General features: G+C 49.7%; 1 pseudogene; it reads right to left on the reverse strand.

The window, feature by feature from the left end:
• LOC149305315 (uncharacterized) overlaps positions 1-16947 on the reverse strand; it is a 76950-nt pseudogene that overhangs the window by 38517 nt on the left and 21486 nt on the right.

A 16947-nucleotide genomic window follows, 5' to 3' on the forward strand; every position in this document is an offset into this window, starting at 1 on the left:
TGTGGCTTACATAAAATGGCAAAATCAAGGTTGGCTTTTTGGGGATATATTGAGATGCAGAATCTGTTGATACTGAAAGCTGACTGTGAAATTTTAAAAAGCAGTTGAAATCATCCTATTAAGAGAAATGTAACCCATGTCATTGGACCTCATGGAGAAATGGTCAGATGGAACCAAGGAGAATGTGTTTCTTTGGTTGGTTTCCCTGGAAACAACTGAGAATCTTCTCCACGGTGGGAGTTGAGTCAGTTGAGGCTGAGAGAAGGTGGAGAGACCTCAGGACAAGAGCATTTCTCTTGGTTCGTTTGCCTGTTTCCTATTTTATGTTAGTATTTTGAGTACTGTCTTTCTTACAGTGGAAGCTGCTCCTGAAGGCATCACAAGTTGGACTGGTTGATCTCACCTGAAAGCATCCTTCTTATTCATTCATTGCTATTGTACATCCATTGAACTGTATAGTTGTGTTATTTATTAAACTTCATCCCACCTTTCTCCCATGGGTGGGTCTCAAGGTGGCTTAGAATACAAAATGTAGAATGAACAAAAGCATTTTTTAAAAAGAACACATGCGACTAAAATAAGGATACTGTTGTTCTTTCGGTTGCAAGTTAGTTCTCCAAGATCTGTAAGGGATGATCTACAAATGTTAACTGGGAGGGAAAGAGGGCATTGGAGGAGAGTGGCTTGCAATTATATCACATGGACAGTAGTGAATGGAGACTTCCATGTGCTCTGTCTCTTAGTCTGAGCTCTTTGTGGTGCTAATTCTATCTTGGAACTGGGCTCAGGGCTGGCCCTACCATATAGGTGACCTAGGCGGTTGCCTGGGCCACAAAAAGACCAGGGGTGCAATTTGCCCGCTCTTCTCCTGCTGCCCAGGGCCTGACTCAGGGGAAGCAGGGGCCGGTGCTTGGCTGGAGCGCAGATCTAGCCCCGCCGCCAGCAGAGCAGCAGCAGGCGCGACTTTGGCGCTCTGGGGTGCACGCTCCCAAGGGCCCTCTCCCTTTCCTTTCTGGCTGGGCTGGGGGCTGGGGCAGCCAAGGCAGCGGCAGCAGGCAAGGGCAGAGGGCACTTGGCTGGAGCATGTACGAGCGCACCTCCGGCCCCAGGACGCAAAGTCGCGCCTCCTGCTGCTCTGCTGCTGGGGCTAGAGCAGGAGTTCCCAACCTGGGGATTGCAACCCCTTTGGGGGTTGCCAGGTTGGGAATCCCCCCACCTCCCCCTCCCCTTCTCCCTGTGGGTGCCAGCGCTGGAGCAGAAAGGGGAATGGGTGGGGTTCCCTCCTTTGCCTTCCCCCTGCCCCAGCGGGCTTTGCGGCCAGAAGTCCCGCACCTTTTCCCTCAGCAGCAAAAATGTGGTGTTTGTCTCCCTGGGGAACTGCCAGGCGCAAGTTAAGCCTGGTAAATTCCCTGAAAGCCTTCTCCTTCGGGACCGACATGTAGTATCTCTGAGTCTCGGTGTCAAAGAACATGTCAGTGTCCAGCTCCCGCGGCTCGTCGATGTCAGAAACAGGGACAGCCTCCTCCTCATCTGAGTGGACAGAGAGCAGAGATGGCTCCCTCTGGGGAGAGGTTGGTTCGCTGACGGCGGCAAGATCTTGGGCCGGCGGGAGTGGCGTGGTCAGCACTGTGGTTACATGCGCTGAGACAGTCGTCTCCGGGCGCGAGGGGGTCCTCTCCGAGGTCTCCTTGGAGGGGGAGCGTTGCTTGTGTGAAGCACGCTCCCTTGACTTGGCTGGACGCTCCGACCCGGTGTGGTCCTTGGGCTTGGACTTTTTGGGTGGAGCTGCCTCGGTCACCTCAGCGTGACGCCTCTTCTTGGAAGACGTCGGAGTCAGCGCCAGGTCTTCAGGCGGGAAGAAGGGATTGTCCGGCAAGTCATGCAGGACAGTGGCTCCCTTGGAGCGGGGCTTGGCTGGCTTAGCCCTCTCCGATGGTGCCGCCTTTTCAGAGGAAGATGCCCCCGTCTCGGGCAACTTGGAGGCGTGTCGACATGCCTTCGACGACGCCTTGGAGGACGGTAGCGAGACGGTACGGACCTCCGACTCCTGACGCTCTCTCGAGCGCGAGCCCTCCGGGGACGGCTTCCTCCCGGATCTCTCCCTGGGCTCGAAACCCTCAGTCCCCGAGGTTTTCTGGGGGCGCTTGGAGGGTTCGTCGGTGACACTGGGTCTCGGGGGACCACGGGTCACATCGGAGGTGGTTGGAGACCGTGTCCCAGCCGGGACAGAGACCACACTAGAAGCGCTGGCCCGTGAAGAAGACGCAGGCGGAGCAGCCGGAGGAAGCGACAATGAGCGGGGACGTCCCTCCCGGACCTTTCCCAGGGCAATAGGCGAAGTCAGCCGGGACTCCCGGTTCTTCCTGGCTTGGGAGGACAGAGACTTACAGAGGTGATAGGCTCTGGCATCATGGTCCTTTCCCAGGCAAAACAGGCAGGAGGAGTGAGGGTCCTGGACGGGCACCTTGCCCCCGGAGACATCACATTTCTTGAAGGGTGCAGGCATCCTTCCGAGTCGTCAAATCCGAGGGAGAGTCAAAAGCGAAGTCAAAAACAAGCCGAAGAAGTCCGAAGTTACCGGGGCGGGAGAAAGAGAGTGGTCAAAAACAGTCCGAGGTCTAGTGAAATTGATTCCATACAAGCAAGAGCGAGCGAAAGTTCCTAGAAGCAGCTAGCGCGGCGGAAAAAAGGAACTGGGGAAAAGAGCGGGAAGGCAGGGGCCTTATAACGGGTGGGCGGAGTTACCGCCAAAAAGTTTCTATATGTTGCAAAGTAAACTTTGCCCAGTGATTCCAGAAGGTTCCGAACAGCACCTCGCAGGCGCAGTGAAACCCATTTGTATGATTCGGAGAGACCACGAAGAAGAAAAATAAATATCATCATCATCATCATCATCATCATCATCATCATCATCATCACATCCCTTCAAGGGGGACCAAGGTCCTTTCAGTATGCTCCCAGAACTGGGGGGGGGGGGGATGTTTCTGTTGCTATGGGTCTCTCTGTTGGTCCTCCTCTGCGGGGTTGTTGTGAAGGAAAAGGTAAGTATTTGAGGAGGGTTCCTAATCCAGATCCTGTGGGCCTCTAAGGTGTTAATATCCGTCATATTAACACATTGGAAGCCTTTAGGAAGGCTATGAAGACAGATCTCTTCCGGCAGGTCTTTCAAGACTAGATTAGATCCATTGACTTGCCTCCCCCCCCCCCTGAAATTACCCTTGCCATCGTTAGTGTGATGGAAATTGTTATTGATGTCTCATTCTTGCCCTCCCCACTCACCTCCCCTTCCCTCCTTCTCACCTTCAGAAAACGACCCATTTCTTGCCTGAAAAAAACCTTTTTATTATATTGTGTTTGGAATGTTTTAAATTTTCTTGCTGTTTAATAGCTTTTTAAGGGTCTATTAATGTTTTTATAATTGGGAGGAGGGTTGGGGGTTTTGACATTTTAATTGTATTTCTTAAATTGTATGTCATTTTATTACTGTAATCCGCTTTGATTCCTTTGAGAAAAGATGGAATATAAATTATTATTATTATTATTATTATTATTATTATTACATCCTTCAAGGGGGTCCAAGGCCCTTTCAGTATGCTCCCAGAACCGGGGGGGGGGGGGATGTTTCTGGGGCAGTGGGTCTCTCTGTTGGTCCTCCTCTGCGGGGGTTTTGTGAAGGAAAAGGTAAGTATGTGAGGGAGGGTGCCCAATCCAGATCGTATGAGCCTCTAAACCTAGTTCCCAGGTTGCCAGGGGATTGCCAGAGCTTTCAGATCCCTCCGTCTCCCTCCTCTTGGCTTTGGCCTAGATTTTGGCTCTTCTCTCCCCCCCCCCCCCCGAGGCCCCTCCCCCAGGACTCCAGAGAAAACTTATCCTCCCCCCAAAAATGTTATATCTAATGCTATCCTGAGTGATGCTATTTGGTACAAAATTCTTCCCCAAATGAGGCATCAGAAGGGAGGGTCTCTCCTCTGCCCCACTTTCCAGGAGGGAGGGGGCTCCTCAAAGCCCTTTTTACCTTTGGATCCCCCTCCCCTCCATGGCCATGTCTCTCTCCAAGGGTCCCCCCTGCCCTCTTCTCATAATAACCCCCAAGTAGTTGGGCCCAAAGGAATCCCCCGAGGAGGGGGCAGGGAAGGAAAGAGGGAGAGGAGGCCTGGCAGGCTGCCTGCCTTTCTTTGGGGGGAGAATCCCCAAAGAAACCTTCCTTCTTATAACCCCCAAAGGCTTCCCAGAAGACCCTCCAGCCATTTATCTGAATGAACAAGGGCTCTCCCCACTTCCATCCCTCCTCAGAATAGACTATGAGGGCAGCAATGGCTTCAGGGGCTGAGACTGTGCATACATAGATGTCCCCAAAGGCCCCTCCTCAGCATGCGCAGGATCGCCAGGGCCGAGATGCTACTGCTTATTCTGCTGGCGGTCTTTGTGGGAAAGAAAGGTTTGTGCCTGGGCTTCAGCGGCCTCCCCTTCTTTCCCTCCTTCCTTTCTTCCTTTGAGGAGACCACAGTAGAGCCCAAGGTGCAGAGCTGGACTCAGGAGGGAAAGGCATGAAAGGAAGGCTCTAGTTTGGAAATATAGCTGTCCCTGTGTATCCTGGATGTTTGTGTGTTTGCCTCTGCTGTTCTTATGGCTGGGAATGGAGCTGAGGACTGAGGAGAGAAGAAAGGGTCAGTTTTGGGCAAATTCAGAACTTCTGTGCATCAAAGAGTCCAGTGTGTTGAAATAGCAAAGAACTTTATTGCGAACACACAGAAATTCAGTGTCTAAGCCAGAACTGCCCACTCCCATCCAAACAAGACATTAAAACCCCAAAACCTAAAACTCCACCCTCTTCCAAACCTAGCCCCCCCCCCCAGTCTATGCCCCACAGGTACCAAGCCCCCCTTTGCCATTCCTGAAATTAGGCCCTTTCTGCCTCCAAGTTTCTTTAGCCAACATCCCACAAATTCCAAAAGCTATCATCCCCATAACTATTTTAACCAGCTGTAATAAATCCCAGCCCTCCATCTGCCTAACCTATACCACGACCCACAATCCGCAGCCAAATTTACAACCCAAAGTCATTATCTATACAATTAGCAATTAAAACCTAATCTTTACAAAATACAACCTTAACATGAACAGACATATGGACAGACAAACATTACAAACAAAATCACAACAGTCTTTTCTTAGCACTGCTGGATTGAAAATATATTTTTGGAATTCCTTAGTGACAAAAAGAGTGTTAGTTCATTTCTGGGATTTGTGTGGCTTCTCTCCTGTGTGGACTCTCTGATGTCTCACTAGGTCTGACTTTGAAGTAAAAGATTTCCCACAATGCTGGCATTTGTATGGCTTCTCTCCTGTGTGGAGTCTCTGATGTATCACTAGGTGTGACTTCCAAGAAAAACATTTCCCACAATGCTGGCATTTGTATGGCTTCTCTCCTGTGTGGAGTCTCTGATGTCTCACTAGGTGTGACTTCTGAGAAAAACATTTCTCACAATGCTGACATTTGTGTGGCTTCTCTCCTGTGTGGACTCTCTTATGTATCACTAGGTGTGACTTCGAATAAAAACATTTCCCACAATGCTGGCATTTGTATGGCTTCTCTCCTGCGTGGATGCTTTGATGCATGACAAGAACGGACTTGTACGCAAAATATTTCCCACAATGCTGGCATTTGTATGGCTTCTCTCCTGTGTGGGTTCTCTGATGTCTCACTAGGTCTGACTTTGAAGTAAAAGATTTCCCACAATGCTGGCATTTGTATGGCTTCTTTCCTGTGTGGACTCTCTGATGTCTCACTAGGTGTGCCTTTGAAGTAAAACATTTCCCACAATGCTGGCATTTGTATGGCTTCTCTCCTGTGTGGACTCTCTGATGTATCACTAGGTGTGCCTTTGAAGTAAAACATTTCCCACAATGCTGGCATTTGTATGGCTTCTCTCCTGTGTGGACTCTCCGATGCACGACTAGGACTGACTTGTAAGCAAAATATTTCCCACAATGCTGGCATTTATGTGACTTCTTTCTTGTGTGGACTCTCTTGTGACCAACAAATTCTTCTATAAAAGAGGACAATGAGTGAATCACAGTGTAAAGACAGGAAAGTGTTACCCCAAGATTTAGCCCCACGTTCACCCCTCCCTATTTGAGATTAAATTAATAAAGTTGGTGTGAGTGACCTGAGCATGACCCTGTTCTGGATGCCCCCAAATCCATATAATGACTGTATCCTTACTCATAGGAGCTACCAAAGAAGAGATTGAAGGGGAACTGCCATGAGGAAATGAGTAGAAGCAGATAGTCAGGCCATTGAAAAATATTTCATTAAATATATGTAAAACTATTTTAATTGAAAAGTGGCATCATTTCCTGTGAGACTGCCAGAGAGTCCTGAGTCAGAGCCCAAGACATGATGCAAGCTAACTGCAGAGGATGCTTCATGCTGTGTGGCACCAGATGACTCACAAGCAATACAGTATACAGCGCACATGCGGATTGATGTGGGTTGGTGTTGGGTGTAGAAGAGATTGTGAAGTTGATGGAAGTCAGAGAGGAGAGCTTGCAAATATTTTTTTTATATTGCAACGCAAGCTAAAGAACCTCCAAGGACTTGGAGGAAATCAACTGTGTGTCTGTTATTTTTAAGTGTGGAAAGTGGTCAGTGCATTGCCAATGCCTATATCTGGAGATTTGCTTCTGTACTCTGCTATGTTATTGTTGAGCTCTGGGAATGTTGCCTTCAGACTGTGCTATACATTGGCTTGTGAATGGGACCAGAGTTCAGAGCCAAGAAGGACCTAAGAGCCAGTGTGACAATCCTGTTTGTCTGAGGTATTTTTGCCAAGCACCCATTGCATTTATTTCAGTTTCATACAATTCTTTCCCCACCCAGGAAACATCCTAAAGCAATTTAAACCTTTTCGAAAGCTCGGTTTCTGCCCCTAAGCAACAATTTCAGTATAAATATCAGCCCCAACTGGCTCTTCTTCAGTGTCAGTCCAGTTGCAGACAGACACTCCGTTGGTTTACACTGCTAAACACCTCACTACACTCGCCAGCCCCACTTGCCATTGGAGTTACTGACTTCTCTCTCCTTTCTGGACCCTCAGCAATTGGAATCTAGATATTACCATTAGCAAAGCCTTACACTATTCACCACCCCCACCTTTGTTACCCAGTTCTTGTGTGTGTGCGTGAACACCTATATGTGTATATGTGTGTGTATGCGTGTATTTTGCTTTCCCCCTAAATAAAACACAAAAACCTATTTGAAATGCCTCTGGAGTTCTATGTGCCTCTGGGTCTGGTATAGTTGGGATGAATCTCGGGGTCACTGTAGCCTCACTCTCTCCTTTGAGCTAAGTATGAAATTCCCCTAAAAGCACAGCACTTGTGGGTGTCCTACCCAGACTCCAGCATTTCGAGTGACAAAGGGCCTGTGGAATCAACCACAGAACTAAGCAAGCTCAGGTTGGAAAAGAAACATGAGAGAAAAAGGGATTATTGTGTTACCCTTTCCTTTCTGTACAGACATTGCTCATAATTCCTAAATGGAACCCTTAATATGTATGAAAACAAGGGCCTGATTTCAAGTTCAGTTCTGAGGTTCAGTGCTCTACATGGGGATACCGTTGTAACAAGTTCGGAAGCTTCAGTTAGTTCAAAACGCAGCAGCCAGATTGGTCACCGGAACATCTAGGTCAGGCCATATAACACCAGTTCTAACATCTCTACGTTGGCTGCCAATTAGCTTCCGGGAGCAATACAAAGCGTTGGTTATTACCTTTAAAGCCCTACATGGCTTGGGCCTGAGCTACTTGAGGGAATGCCTCTCCCTACACAATCCGTCCCGCCCTCTCAGAACAAAGAGCAGTCTAAGAACAACTTCTCACAGAGCATACACAGCCATGGCCCCCAAGTTATGGAACAACATGCTGGAGGAGATCCCTCTTATCACCATCTTGGATGCTTTCAAGAAAGCACTTAAGACGGATCGCTTCCAGCAAGCTTACCCACCCGACCTCTTGTAAAGAACTTAAGGAAAAATCCAACTTTTGATCACAATTGTGCATTTTAAACGATGTTTTTATTTGTTCCGAACTGAATTTTTGGCAACTGGTTGTTTTACGGTGTGTAAATTGGATGCTATCGTTTTTTGTGGCTATTTTATGGTTGCAATACCACCTCAATCCGTTGCGAGAGGGGGGGGGGGAATACAAATAAAACTTCTTCTTCTTCTTCTTCTTCTTCTTCTTCTTATTATTATTATTATTATTAAAATCTATCAGGTTGGAGGTTTCCCTTCAAATATTTAAACAGGTCTATCATATGACCTCTTAACCTTCTCTTTTCCAGTCTAAACATTCCCAGCTCTCTAAGCCGTTCCTCATACGGCATGGTTTCCAGACCGTTCCCCATTTTAGTTGCCCTCCTTTGGACACACTCCAGTTTCTCCATATCCTTTTTGAATTGTGGTGCCCTGAACTGGACACAGTATTCCAGGTGGGGCCTGACCAAAGCAGAATAGAATGGAACTATTACTTCCCTTGATCTAGATACTATTCTTCTATTGATGCAGCCTAAAATCGCATTGCCTTGTTAGCTGCCGCATCGCACTGTTGACTCATCTTTAACTTGTGGTTTACTTAGACTCCTAGATCCCTTTCACACGTAGTTTCATTCAGCCAGGTGTCCCCCATCCTATATCTGTTCATTTCATCCCCCTCCCAGCCTAATCCCCTTCCCTTTCTCCCTCCACTCTCCAACCTTCCCTCTTGCTCATCTGCACTGCTTCAGCATTTCACCTTCACCATCTCTTTCCTGCCTTTCGATTTTTCACATTTGCTCCTCCTCTCTATCATAGATACACACCTATTTATGCGATGCATAAAAGAGACACTTGGAGGCTCATTTGTTGAGAAAGGTAGAATAATCAATATACAAATAACCCAATGGGAAAGGCAGAGCAAGGGGGCTGGGACCTGGTCTCCAATTTTGGTGAGGATCAAACACCTGGGAGCAGCCTTAAAACAGTCTTAAGACATCTCTAAGACAGGGCTGGGCTATTGTTGGGCGTTGGGGGGGGGCATGACATGGGCCCCCAGGGTATCTCAGGGGCAACTGCACATTGTATTGCCATAAAATAGGAATCATGTTTTGACCCTAAGTATTGGATCCCTTTGGGGAAGTGGAGGCCATTTTGACACTGGTGGGCCTTCTCTGAGCCATTGCAGGGCCAAGGGAGGTCTTTTCCCCAAGAAGCCTCTCCAGAGCCTCAAAAGGCTGGAAGAGGGCCAAAAAAGGTGGAAAGATACTCAGAGATGTGCTGAGTACCATTTCAGTGAGAAATGTATTAATCTCCATGCTGTCTTCCCACAAAATCCTAGAATTGGTGTCATATCTGGGGGCGGAACTAAGTTTCAGAATAAAAAAGTCCTTTGCTTGCACCAAAAGGTCTATTGAGAAACTCAGGTAGAAGCGCCCATTAACATGTCTAAGCAGTCTCTGAAGTGTCTAAACCTTTTCCCTCCATCGTTAACTATCTCCACACTCCTACCCTTTCCTCCCCCTTCAGCCCCTAAACAGTCTGGCTGCCAAGGTACCTCTTGCCTTATTCTCCACTGTTCACATATGCCTCTCCCCCGGGGGCATGTCTGCCACCCAAAGATCACAAACCAGTCAGTTAAGAGCCTCCACAACTGGAGGTTGGATGGTGCTTGGAATGTGTATTCCTGCATGGCAGAAGTGGGTTGAACTGGATGGCCCTTGTGGTCTATTCCATCTCTATGATTCTATAATGCTTGTGGATTCCGGTTCCTTACCCACAGAGGCCACATTCTCATAATTCTCCATCATTATATAACTGTACATAATTCTCTGCTTCTTCGTCAACAGTTTCCATTCGTCCTCGGTGAAATATATCGCCACATCCGCAAAGGTCACCTGCAACAGAAAATAGCCCTCATCCACAGAGTGACTAAGCAAAAGGGGAGGAAAGCACATGGTGCATCCAAATATTATTTGATCACTTTAAAATTCAGTCCAGGAAATAAACTTTAAATTCTGTCAGCAAGAAAAAAGCTACTGCCTTTGAGACTGAGTTTATCTTGAATCTTTACAATATAATACACAATATAATTTAGGCTATGGCTGGGATACTGATGATGGATTAGGAGACTGACTATCCCAACACATACAGTACATTTAGCCACCAAAGAATTATGGTGCATTTAGATATTTCTTGCCACATTTCAGAGGCAAACGTCGTTTTTAATAACAGTTCTGGGGAGCACTCTGGGCTTGAGGGCCACTGGGCCCATCCCATATTTAGATCCAGAGATGTTCTCCCATAGCCCCCAACATTACACAGATTGGAAAAGCAAGACACACGTGGACAAGCAACCCAGAAGGCAGTGAAGATGGCCAACGTTGTTTATGAGGAAGATCACGCAAACTAGGAAGGGCACAGAAGTTTGCTTTTGCTTCAGCCTCCTGGGAAGGGCCATATCCTCCTTCTTTCCTCTCCTCTCCCCACTTTTGAGTTGATGGGCTGCAAACTCCTTGGCACTCCTTATGCAGAAATTGAAATGAGCTGAAGAAAGGGGAAAGTGGGAGGAGGAGAAAGAAACCAGGACATTTTAAAAGCCCCTGAAATAATGGGGTGACAGAGGATTAACCAGGACTGTCTCTGCCAAACTCGGGCAGTATTTTATTTGCTTCCTTTCATAAATTGACCCAGCAGTGACACAGATGAAGCTATTAGGATAGTGACTCACCGAAGAGCTATTGTTCCTCGGCAGTCTCTTTCTGTTGGAGCCCAACTCCCTTCGCTTGGCCTCTGTGTCGGCCATCAGGTGGACAGGGGTTCCTGGTGGTCCTGCACTTGGGTCACTTCCAGGAAGAGAGGCCCCAAAGCCGTGTCCAAGGAGGCCGAGATGAGGTTCCTGAGAAAAGGGACCAGGGTTAGGATCTGCTTGGCGAGAAACCCTGCAGCACTCAAAGACATAGAGAATGGCATCCTGCTGGTTATATACGCAGGTGACATATGCCTCCTTTGGGCCGATGCAGAGGTGGGCATGCCCTTCCTCCCTCTGCACCAAACAAAGCCCCCTGGACCTAGCTCCCCTACACAACAGATACTCCATGCCTTCTTAGAGTGTGATGGTGAACCTATGGCACGCGTGCCAGAGGTGGCACTCAGAGCCCTCTCTGTGCACATGTTCCATCGCCCCAGCACAGAGTTTGCCAGAGTTTGTTACTGGAAAGCCAGAGGGACATGGCACTTTGCAATAAATAAGTGGGTCTTGTGTTGCAGTTTGGGCACTCGGCCTCGAAGAGGTTCACCATCACTGGATTAGGGGATGGGAATTTGGAGAGGGCCCTGGTTATGTCCCTGTAGCTAGATGTGAAATCAGTGCATCATAAATAAATGAATAAATAATCTGCTGAAACCTCCAGAGTCCCCAGTGCTTTTCCCCACCATCAGCCCCTTTCCCAGAAGGCTGCATCCGCACTGTAGAAATAAGGCACTTTGACACCACTTTAACCGCTCAGTGCTATGGAATCCTGGGATTTTTACCTTTGGGACACTTAGCCTACTCTGCCAGAGAGCTCTCATGCCACAACAAACTACAAATCCCAGGATTCCATAGGATGGAGCCAGCAGATTTAAACCGGCTTCGATCCAGATTATTTCTATAATGCAGATAAAACCTAGGTCTGTTGTAAAAGGATAGAAGCAGCCAAGTCGAATTTTTATCCTGTAAAAATGGTTTTGCTTTTCAAAAATAGAAGCACTTTTTCTGTCTAATCCTTATTCTTCTTGTTGTTGTTGTTTGTTTGTATGATTGTATACATCATTCTTGGTAATATGAGATGGTCAGTCTGTCTCCTTCCTTCTTTCCTGAAAATCTATTAATAAGAAAACTGGGGAGACGTTTAAAACCTCCCAAAGGAGCCACTTTTGGCCTTGTTTGGGGGACTAGCCTCCTCGTAGAAGCCAAAGCCCAATGTTTGTGAAGAAGAAGAATAAGGCTTGTATTAAAACTATCCTCCCCATTTCTGACCCCTTTTAAAACCCATGTTCCCCAGAAGGAGCAGAGCTGTGTAATAAGAAAACCCTCTCAGAAAAGAGACACAAAAGACACACAAAGGACACACTTCCTTCCTTTTGGCCCAAGGAGCCTGGTCTCCTTCTGACTCTGGAGCCTCAGGAGAGAAAGAGATGCCTCTGTTCAACTGAGGCTCAGAGAAGGTTCTGGAACCTTATTCCCCACAGTCACAAGCAGAAGAAAATGGCTGCCAGAACACAAAATGGCAGCCGGAACACAAAATGGCTGCCTCTGCCTCTGCGCTTGGCAGTTGGAGGCCTTCAGGGAACCCAAAATGGGGATGAAAGAGCCCCAAAGCCAGAAGGGACCCCAAACAGCATTTCCAAACCTTAACAACACCTAAAAGTTTTCCTGATCTGAAGATATAGAGACTCCCTGAGATTATCTTTATAAATAAGTCTTTTTAAAACTTTAAAAATAAATAAATAAATAAAAATTTAATGATAATCATAAGCAACAACCAAAAAGTACTCTGCCAAGAAGTTGCTTCTTCTTCTAATTCTCCTTCTTCCTCTAAGCCTTCCTCCTCCTCCTCCTCCTCAGGCCCTTCCTCTAAGCCTTCCTCTTCTTCCTCCTCCTCCTCAGGCCCTTCCTCTAAGCCTTCCTCCTCCTCCTCCTCAGGCCGCTCCTCTAAGCCTTCCTCTTCCTCCTCCTCCTCCTCCTCAGGCCTTTCCTCTAAGCCTTCCTCTTCCTCCTCTTCCTCAGGCCCTTCCTCTAAGCTTTCCTCTTCCTCCTCCTCCTCAGGCCCTTCCTCTAAGCCTTCCTCCTCCTCCTCCTCCTCCTCCTCCTCCTCCTCAGGCCCTTCCTCTAAGCCTTACTCATCCTCCTCAGGCCCTTCCTCTAAGCCTTCCTCTTCTTCATCCTCCTCCTCCTCAGGCCCTTCCTCTAAGCCTTCCTCTTCCTCCTCTTCCTCAGGCCCTTCCTCTAAGCTTTCCTCTTCCTCCTCCTCCTCAGGCCCTTCCTCTAAGCCTTCCTCTTCCTCCTCCTCCTCCTCCTCCTCAGGCCCTTCCTCTAAGCCTTACTCCTCCTCCTCAGGCCCTTCCTCTAAGCCTTCCTCTTCTTCCTCCTCCTCCTCCTTAGGCCCTTCCTCTAAGCCTTTCTTTTCCTCCTCTTGCTCCTCCTCAGGCCCTTCCTCTAAGCCTTCCTCCTGCTCCTCCTCCTCCTCAGGCCCTTCCTCTAAGCCTTCCTCCTGCTCCTCCTCCTCCTCAGGCCCTTCCTCTAAGCTTTCCTCCTCCTCCTTAGGCCCTTCCTCTAAGCCTTCCTTTTCCTCCTCTTGCTCCTCCTCAGGCCCTTCCTCTAAGCCTTCCTCCTCCTCCTCCTCCTCATAAGGCCCTACCTCTAATCCTCCCCCCTCCTCCTCCTCCTCCTTAGGCTCTTCCTCTGAGCCTTCCTCCTCCTCCTCCTCTTCCTCAGGCCCTTCTTCTAAGCTTTCCTCCTCCTTCTTAGGCCCTTCCTCTAAGCCTTCCTTTTCCTCCTCTTGCTCCTCCTCAGGCCCTTCCTCTAATCCTTCCTCCTCCTCCTCCTCCTTAGGCTCTTCCTATGAGCCTTCCTCCTCCTCCTCCTCCTCAGGCCCTTCCTCTAAGCTTTCCTCCTCCTCCTTAGGCCCTTCCTCTAAGCCTTCCTTTTCCTCCTCTTGCTCCTCCTCAGGCCCTTCCTCTAAGCCTTCCTCCTCCTCCTCCTCCTTAGGCTCTTCCTCTGAGCCTTCCTCCTCCTCCTCTTCCTCAGGCCCTTCCTCTAAGCTTTCCTCCTCCTCCTTAGGCCCTTCCTCTAAGCCTTCCTTTTCCTCCTCTTGCTCCTCCTCAGGCCCTTCCTCTAAGCCTTCCTCCTCCTCCTCCTCCTTAGGCTCTTCCTCTCAGCCTTCCTCCTCCTCCTCTTCCTCAGGCCCTTCCTCTAAGCTTTCCTCCTCCTCCTTAGGCCCTTCTTCTAAGCATTCCTTTTCCTCCTCTTGCTCCTCCTCAGGCCCTTCCTCTAAGCCTTCCTCCTCCTCCTCCTCCTTAGGCTCTTCCTCTGAGCCTTCCTCCTCCTCCTCCTCCTCCTCAGGCCCTTCCTCTAAGCCTTCCTCCTCCTACTCCTCCTTAGGCTCTTCCTCTGAGCCTTCCTCCTCCTCCTCCTCCTCCTCAGGCCCTTCCTCTAAGCCTTCCTCCTCCTCCTCCTCCTCCTCCTCCTCCTCCTTAGGCTCTTCCTCTGAGCCTTCCTCCTCCTCCTCTTCCTCAGGCCCTTCCTCTAAGCCTTCCTCTTCCTCCTCCTCCTCCTCCTCCTCAGGCCCTTCCTCTAAGCCTTACTCCTCCTCCTCAGGCCCTTCCTCTAAGCCTTCCTCTTCTTCCTCCTCCTCCTCCTCAGGCCCTTCCTCTAAGCTTTCCTCCTCCTCCTTAGGCCCTTCCTCTAAGCCTTCCTTTTCCTCCTCTTGCTCCTCCTCAGGCCCTTCCTCTAAGCCTTCCTCCTCCTCCTCCTCCTCATAAGGCCCTACCTCTAATCCTCCCTCCTCCTCCTCCTCCTCCTTAGGCTCTTCCTCTGAGCCTTCCTCCTCCTCCTCCTCTTCCTCAGGCCCTTCTTCTAAGCTTTCCTCCTCCTTCTTAGGCCCTTCCTCTAAGCCTTCCTTTTCCTCCTCTTGCTCCTCCTCAGGCCCTTCCTCTAATCCTTCCTCCTCCTCCTCCTCCTTAGGCTCTTCCTATGAGCCTTCCTCCTCCTCCTCCTCCTCAGGCCCTTCCTCTAAGCTTTCCTCCTCCTCCTTAGGCCCTTCCTCTAAGCCTTCCTTTTCCTCCTCTTGCTCCTCCTCAGGCCCTTCCTCTAAGCCTTCCTCCTCCTCCTCCTCCTTAGGCTCTTCCTCTGAGCCTTCCTCCTCCTCCTCTTCCTCAGGCCCTTCCTCTAAGCTTTCCTCCTCCTCCTTAGGCCCTTCCTCTAAGCCTTCCTTTTCCTCCTCTTGCTCCTCCTCAGGCCCTTCCTCTAAGCCTTCCTCCTCCTCCTCCTCCTTAGGCTCTTCCTCTCAGCCTTCCTCCTCCTCCTCTTCCTCAGGCCCTTCCTCTAAGCTTTCCTCCTCCTCCTTAGGCCCTTCTTCTAAGCATTCCTTTTCCTCCTCTTGCTCCTCCTCAGGCCCTTCCTCTAAGCCTTCCTCCTCCTCCTCCTCCTTAGGCTCTTCCTCTGAGCCTTCCTCCTCCTCCTCCTCCTCCTCAGGCCCTTCCTCTAAGCCTTCCTCCTCCTACTCCTCCTTAGGCTCTTCCTCTGAGCCTTCCTCCTCCTCCTCCTCCTCCTCAGGCCCTTCCTCTAAGCCTTCCTCCTCCTCCTCCTCCTCCTCCTCCTCCTCCTTAGGCTCTTCCTCTGAGCCTTCCTCCTCCTCCTCTTCCTCAGGCCCTTCCTCTAAGTGTAAAAGGGTACAAGCACCCAAGTCTGGTTTTACCCTCTTAATAATGGTTTTACTTTTCAAAAAATAAGCACTTTGCTTTTCTGTCTAATCCTTATTTTTTGTTGTTTGTTTCTATATTCGTTTCTTTCATTCTTGGTAATATGAGATGGTCTGGTTTGTCAACTTTCTTCATGCATAAAAATCTATTAATAAGAAAACTGGGGAGACTTTTAAAACCTCCCAAAGGAGCCACTTTTGGCCTTGTTTGGTGGACTAGGCTCCTCTTAGAAGCCAAACCCCAATGTTTGTGAAGAAGAAGAATAAGGCTTGTATTAAAACTATCCTCCCTGTTTCTGACCCCTTTTAAAACCCATGTTCCCCAGAAGGAGCAGAGCTGTGTAACAAGAAAACCCTCTCAGAAAAGAGACACAAAAGACACACAAAGGACACACTTCCTTCCTTTTGGCCCAAGGAGCCTGGCCTCCTTCTGACTCTGGAGCCTCAGGAGAGAAGGAGATGCCTCTGTTCAACTGAGGCTCAGAGAAGGTTGTGGAACATTATTCCCCACAGTCACAAGCAGAACAAAATGGTCACCAGAACACAAAATGGCCAGGGATGGTGGAAGGGACTGGGATTCCACCCAACCAGGGCCAGGGATGGTGGAAGGGACTGGGATTCCAGCCAGTCAGGGCCAGGGATAGTGGAAGGGACTGGGATTCCAGCCAATCAGGGCCAGGGATGGTGGGAAGGATGGGGATTCCAGCCAATCAGGGCCAGGGATGGTGGAAGGAACTGGGATTCCAGGCAGTCAGGGCCAGGGATGGTGGAAGGGACGGGATTCCAGCCAATCAGGGCCAGGGATGGTGGGAAGGATGGGGATTCCAGCCAATCAGGGCCAGGGATGGTTGGAGGGACGGGGATTCCAGCCAGTCAGGGCCAGGGATGGTGGAAGGGACTGGGATTCCAGCCAATCAGGGCCAGGGATGGTGGGAGGGACTGGGATTCCAGCCAATCAGGGCCAGGGATGGTGGAAGGGCTGGGGATTCCAGCCAATCAGGGTCAGAGATGGTGGAAGGAATGGGGATTCCAGCCAATAAGGGCCAGGGATGGTGGGAGGGATGGGGATTCCAGCCAATCAGGGCCAGGGATGGTGGGAGGGACTGGGATTCCAGCCAATCAGGGCCAGGGATGGTGGGAGGGATGGGGATTCCAGCCAATCAGGGTCAGAGATGGTGGAAGGAATGGGGATTCCAGCCAATAAGGGCCAGGGATGGTGGGAGGGATGGGGATTCCAGCCAATCAGGGCCAGGGATGGTGGGAGGGACTGGGATTCCAGCCAATCAGGGCCAGGGATGGTGGAAGGGACGGGGATTCCAGCCAATCAGGGCCAGGGATGGTGGGAGGGATGGGGATTACAGCCAATCAGAGCAAGGGATGGTGGGAGGGACTGGGATTCCAGCCAATCAGGGCCAGGGATGGTGGGACGGACTGGGATTCCAGCCAATC

Source organism: Sceloporus occidentalis, unplaced genomic scaffold, assembly GCF_023333645.1.
Source record: "Sceloporus occidentalis isolate IW3139 unplaced genomic scaffold, rSceOcc1.0.p SCAF_12, whole genome shotgun sequence".
NCBI lineage: Eukaryota > Metazoa > Chordata > Lepidosauria > Squamata > Phrynosomatidae > Sceloporus > Sceloporus occidentalis.